We start from the raw sequence: 6,000 nt of genomic DNA on the forward strand, positions 1-6,000 counted from the left end.
GCACTCTTACTTTCTCAAACTTTTTATAAGGGCCTGTTCGTTAGAGCTCCAGATCCTCATTTTACTGCTCCCTGCTCCAGATCCTCCGAGAATCCACTCCCGTGAGGAGCTGGATCAGCTTTAAAAAAGCGTTCGGCTATCAGTTGACTCCCAAAACACTGATTTGTGGGTTTAGGAATAAAATATACCGTAATGCCCCTGAATGTAATGCTTTTGGTACCCCTCTATGCATATACGTCTAGCATAGGCTGCGGTGTTATACATATTACATACAAATGGGAATATTGAGCGTTAGTTAAACATTTCATTTTAAGCTTTTTTGAAGCATCATCTCACGTTTATTGCAATTATGAACCATCACATGTGTGCTACGTGTGGTTCCGTGGCTGCACGTATATAATAATATAGGTTAAATCTGTAGCAATTATTGCAAGTATATATAATAAACATGAGCGATCTAACTGGATGAAATAAAATGCAAATTGTGAAACATTGTAGAATTCATACGAAACATGCGGTGGCTCTCCCCTGGGGTGCTCAAGGTTTCTTTCACCCAGCCCATTCCACTGAGAATTGAAGTCCTAGGTTCATTCTTATCCAAGTACGTCGTGTGATACTTTTCAACAATAGTTACAGCTGAAGCAAGATTGCTTATCATCATTTCGTGTAGGTGCATCAGCTGTACATCTTCATCATGCTCTTCATTGGAGTAATTGCTCCCTCCACTATCACTTTCGCTTGAGGACATCTATGCATATAACATACATGAGCCACTTTAAAATGAGAAATGAGTCAATAACAATAATGACGTACATAAATAGATAATTTGTAACAAACTGCACAGGGTCTTACAAGCCAAATAAATAACTAAATGCAACATGAAAGATAGGAGTGTTGAAGGCATACTACTTATAGGAATGCTTTAACAATTACAACCAAAATATTATAATCTATTTGCCATACTTGGCATCATATTTCCTTTGAAGCCAGTCAAAGCGTGCACTAGCATCAGGTATGGTCATAAACATTTCTCTTTGCTCCTTCTTTATGAAAATCTCAGAAGCAATGAAGTGCTTCTTAGTGCCGATGACAGCACCACATTCTGTAACCAGAGTCATCGCATCTTTGATGGTACAAACTGAGGCATCCTCTCGTTGTTTAGCAATGGATTCAATGGCTGCTTGCGACTTCTTGCTCAGCTCAACAATTTCTTTCAAATGGTATTGCATGATCGTAGAACCACTCCTTGATTTTTTTTCCTTTTCCTTCTATAGCACCACCAACTCTTTTTCCTTTATTATTAATAACTGGAGACTCATCTTCCTCCTCACTTTCTTTGTCCTCGTTCTCATCTCCGTGGTCTTCAGCATCAACATTCTGAGGACTTTGAGGCATGCTACCATTAGCAGGAGACCAATGGTCTTCACCAGTGTTGCGCAAGTCTTCAAAGATCTTGGCCAAAAGGTCCTCATTTTGAAGTCCAGCCTTTTGAAACCTACCACAACCTTGGTATTTCTGTCAATGGCAAGTACTAAACATTAGACATCCATGGATAGTAGTTGTTGTATGTGCAGAAAAATAAACAATGATTAGTAGCTCACTTTCTTAAGATTTTTCCAACGCTCGGCTGAAGCTGTAACTGTTTGCTTCACAGGATCCCAGCCCATACCTGTCTCCTTTTTCAAACTCTTCCAAATGTAGTAAGCACTTTTTAGTTTATCCCATTTATTCTTAAACTGTCTTTTGTTGTACTGTATTCCAGTCTTCTGATAAAATTTATCAATCACTGTTGCATACCCAATGTTATTCATATGTGTATTTGGGCGATTTCCAGCCTCAACTTGTTCCTTGAACAGCTCACAAACCAATCGAGTGTGTTCTTCATTCCACTCAGCAGTTGCTTCCATTGCTACTGTGTTCGGCATAAATTACGTAAGCAGCAGTACCAGCTGCTAAAAATATATATTGAAGATGCACGGAACAAGTATGCTAGTATTACTAATATTTAAAAAAGGAAAAATATCCTACACAATAAATAAATTAGCTAGTAATACTACCTACAAATCTGATAGTACGTCTAGCCGTACATCTGCACTTCGTGCATAGTTATCGACAGTCAATCTGAAATCTATCTTGAATATACATGCTTTTCTAGGAACTGACTTCCTCAATCAATATTGACACATGTCCTGTTAGAATTTGAGAGGGGATGCAAAAATCTTGATACAAGCAATTGGGACAGGTGAACATGAACCAATCTACAGCCTACGGTTTGGGATGGGTGCCATACCTTAACAGGATAAATGGAAAATGAAAGTCGGCACTGTAGCAGGTCGTCTTCGTAGCTCTCCGGTGACGGCCGTGGCTGCCGCCGGTCGCGGCCTCGGTGACTGTCGTGGCTGCCGCCGGTCGTCTATCTCTGTTTCTTGTACGAGGGAAAGAGAAGATATGGAACAGCGGTATGAGATTTGGGGTTAGTAATGGCAATGGTGGGTAATATCTCTTAACTTCACTGGGCCTTTTTGATTCCACAAAAATAGAATCAACCTGTGGGTCGCTCCTCCGCGCTAGTCTATTTTCTGCTCCGCTCCTCGCTGATCCAAGGATCCTATTTTCTTGGAGCTCTTGGCGTTCGGCTCTGCTCCCTCAGCTCCCGTACAGAATTTGAAAGTAGGAGCCATGCCAAACACATCCTAACTATCACGCAATACATGAGCGCGAGCCATGGATATAGCACTATAGGTGGAATAGAGTGTGGTGGTGGCTGTGAGACAAAAAGGAGGAGATGGTCACATTGATTCGGCGTATCAAAAGGCTATGGAGATGCCCATTAATAGATATCAATGTGAATGAGTATGGATTGCCATACAAGAGATGCACTAGAGCTATAAGTATGTGAAAGCTCAAGAGGAAAACTAGTGGGTGTGCATCCAACTTGCTTGCTCATGAAGACCTAGGGAAATTTTGAGGAAGCCCATCATTGGAATATACAAGCCAAGTTATAAAACGAAGATTCCCACTAGCATATGGTAGTGATAAAGCAAGAAGCTCTCAATCATGAAGAACATGGTGCTAACATGAAGCACAAGTGTGGAAAAGGATAGTAGCATTGTCCCTTCTCTCTTTTTCTCTCATTTCTTTTTTTTATTTGGCCTCTTAGGCCTCTTTTTTTCTTTTATCTTTTTTTGGGCTCTTTGGCCTCTTTTTTTCCCTCACATGGGACAATGCTCTAATAATGATGATCATCACACTTTTAGTTACTCAAAGCTCAAAGATCACAATGATGATGACTCCATAGGAAATGCCTCCGGCAGTGTACCGGGTTGTGCAACGACCTAGTATGATCATGCAATGACAATATGAGTGCGACGGCACAAGTCATGAGATGGAACGGTGGGAGTAGCATGGCAATATATCTCGGAATGGCTATGAAAATGCCATAGTAGGTAGGTATGGTGGCTGTTTTGAGGAAGGAATTTGGTGGGTTTGTGCACCGGCGAGAATTGCGCGGCACTAGAGAGGCTAGCAATGGTGGAAGGTGAAAGTGCATCTATACCATGGGCTCACATTAGTCATGAAGAACTCACATACTTATTGCGAAAGTTTTTATTAGTAATTGAAACAAAGTGCTAAACGCATACTCCGAGGGGAAGGGTTGGTAGGTGTAAACCATCATGTGATCCCGACCTCAACAGAAAGGATGACAATCAATAGATCAATTATGCTCCGACTTCCTAACATAGCGGTTCACCATACGTGCATGCTACGGGAATCACTAACTCCAACACAAGTATCTCTAGATTCACAACACCCTACTAACATAACTCTCAATATTACCGAATCCATGTCTCAAAACTAACTGAGAGGAATCAAAACTACTCTTTCTATTCAATGCACATGAAGATGGAGGTTTTTGCATCCTCTTTGGGTGCCTAGCACATTCGGGACTACTTTCATAGCATAAGCCAACTACCAAATCACGCACCGCCGTGCTCTAAAGATATAAGTGAAGCACAAGAGCAAAAGTATCTAGCTCAAAAGATATAAGTGAAGCACTAGAGCAAAAGTATCTACCTCAAAAGATATAAGTGAAGCACTATGAGCATTCTAGCAAAATCACGATGAGTGCATGTCTCCCTCTCTCAAAAAGGTGTGCACCAAGGATGATTGTGACACAAGAAAAAGAAAAGACTCCTAAGATACAAGATTCTCCAAGCAAAACACATATCATGTGGTGAATAAAAATATAGCTCCAAGTAATGTTACCGATGGATTGAAAACGAAAGAGGGGATGCCTTCCCGGGGCATCCCCAAGCTTAGGCTTTTTGGTGTCCTTGAATTTGGCTTGGGATGCCTTGGGCATACCCAAGCTTGACCTCTTTACACTCCTTATCTCTTTCTCCATGAGAACGTCTCCCAAAACTTGAAAACTTCACAACAAAAAACTTAAACAGAAACTTGTGATAACATTAGTACAAGAAAACAAACTAGCACTTATTTTGGTACTGTAGCAAACTTGAACTCCATCTATATTGATGATGGGCTACTATATTCTCACTTTTCCATGGCGAGTACCCCCCAATGCTAACCATAGTTTCATCAAAATAAGCAACCAACTCAACAAAAACAGAATCTGTCAAAAACAGACCAGTCTGTAGCAATATGTATACTTCGTATACTTCTGTTACCTCAAAAAATCTGAACAATTACGAAGGTCTGGGGAAAAGTCATATAAATCAGAAGAAAAAATAAACTCAAACCTCTTTCTGAATAAAAATGAAAAATCATCTCGTGAGCGAAAAGTTTCTGTCTTTTTCCAGCAGGATCAAACAACCATTACCAAGACTAGTCATAAAGGTTTTGCTTGGCTCAAACACAAAAAGAAACACAATAAACACAATCACAACAGAATTATGAAAGTGTGGACGCAACAAAACATAAAGAAAAAAGATAAATTCATTGGGTTACCTCCCAACAAGCGCTATTGTTTAACGCCCTTAGCTAGGCATAGGAGCGATAGAATCACGTATTGTCGTCCTTGGTGCTCAAACCATAAGTGGCCCTCATCATGGATTCATAAGGCAGTCATATTTTCTTTCTAGGAAAGTGGTCCATGCCCTTCCTTAAAGGAAATTGAAATCTAATATTCCCTTCCTTCATATCGATGATAGCACCAATAGTCCTTAGGAAAGGTCTACCAAGAATAATAGGGCATGTAGGATTGCAATCAATGTCAAGCACAATGAAATCCAAGGGTACATAGTTCCTATTAGCAATAATAAGAACATCATTGATCCTTCCCATGGGTTTCTTGATAGTAGAATCAGCAACATGCAAATTAAGAGAACACTCTTCAATCTCATTAAAACCCAGAATATCACATAAAGACTTTGGAATCGCAGAAACACTAGCACCCAAATCACATAAAGCATTGCACTCATAGTTTTTGATTTTGATTTTGATGGTAGGTTCCCACTCATCATGAAGCTTTCTAGGGATAGAGACTTCAAATTCAAGTTTCTTTTCAAGAGCTTTTATCATAGCTTCGAGGATATGATCGGTAAAGGCTTTGTTTTGGCTATAAGCGTGTGGAGACTTCAACATGGATTGCATCAAAGAAATGCATTCAATCAAGGAGCAACTATCATAATTGAATTCCTTGAAATCCACGGTAGTAATTTCATTACTACTCAAAGTTTTAACGTCTTCTACTCCACTTTTAATGCTTTTAGCATCAAGATAGATAGACTCCGAATCATTGGGGCACTTTTCAACCAAAGTGGATTCATATCCAGCCCCATAATCATTAGGTTTGACACATGAAAACAAAGATTCAATGGGAGTCACACCAAGCACTTTAAGATCTTCGTGATTCTCATCACGGGAACACGCCTTTTTAAGCCATTCATGTCTAGCACGAATTTGGGCGGTTCTTTCTTGGCTCTCAATCATGGAAACACGCATAGCTTTCAAAGTTTCATCCATGTTGATTTTGGGAGG

At 40.0% G+C, this 6,000-nt stretch overlaps 1 pseudogene; it reads right to left on the minus strand.

Moving 5' to 3' along the window:
• Positions 1–849: 849 nt before the first annotated feature.
• On the minus strand, positions 850–2,381 carry LOC123402157 (annotated as a pseudogene).
• Positions 2,382–6,000: the final 3,619 nt, after the last annotated feature.

This window comes from Hordeum vulgare, chromosome 6H (genome assembly GCF_904849725.1).
Source record: "Hordeum vulgare subsp. vulgare chromosome 6H, MorexV3_pseudomolecules_assembly, whole genome shotgun sequence".
In the NCBI taxonomy this organism is placed as follows: domain Eukaryota; kingdom Viridiplantae; phylum Streptophyta; class Magnoliopsida; order Poales; family Poaceae; genus Hordeum; species Hordeum vulgare.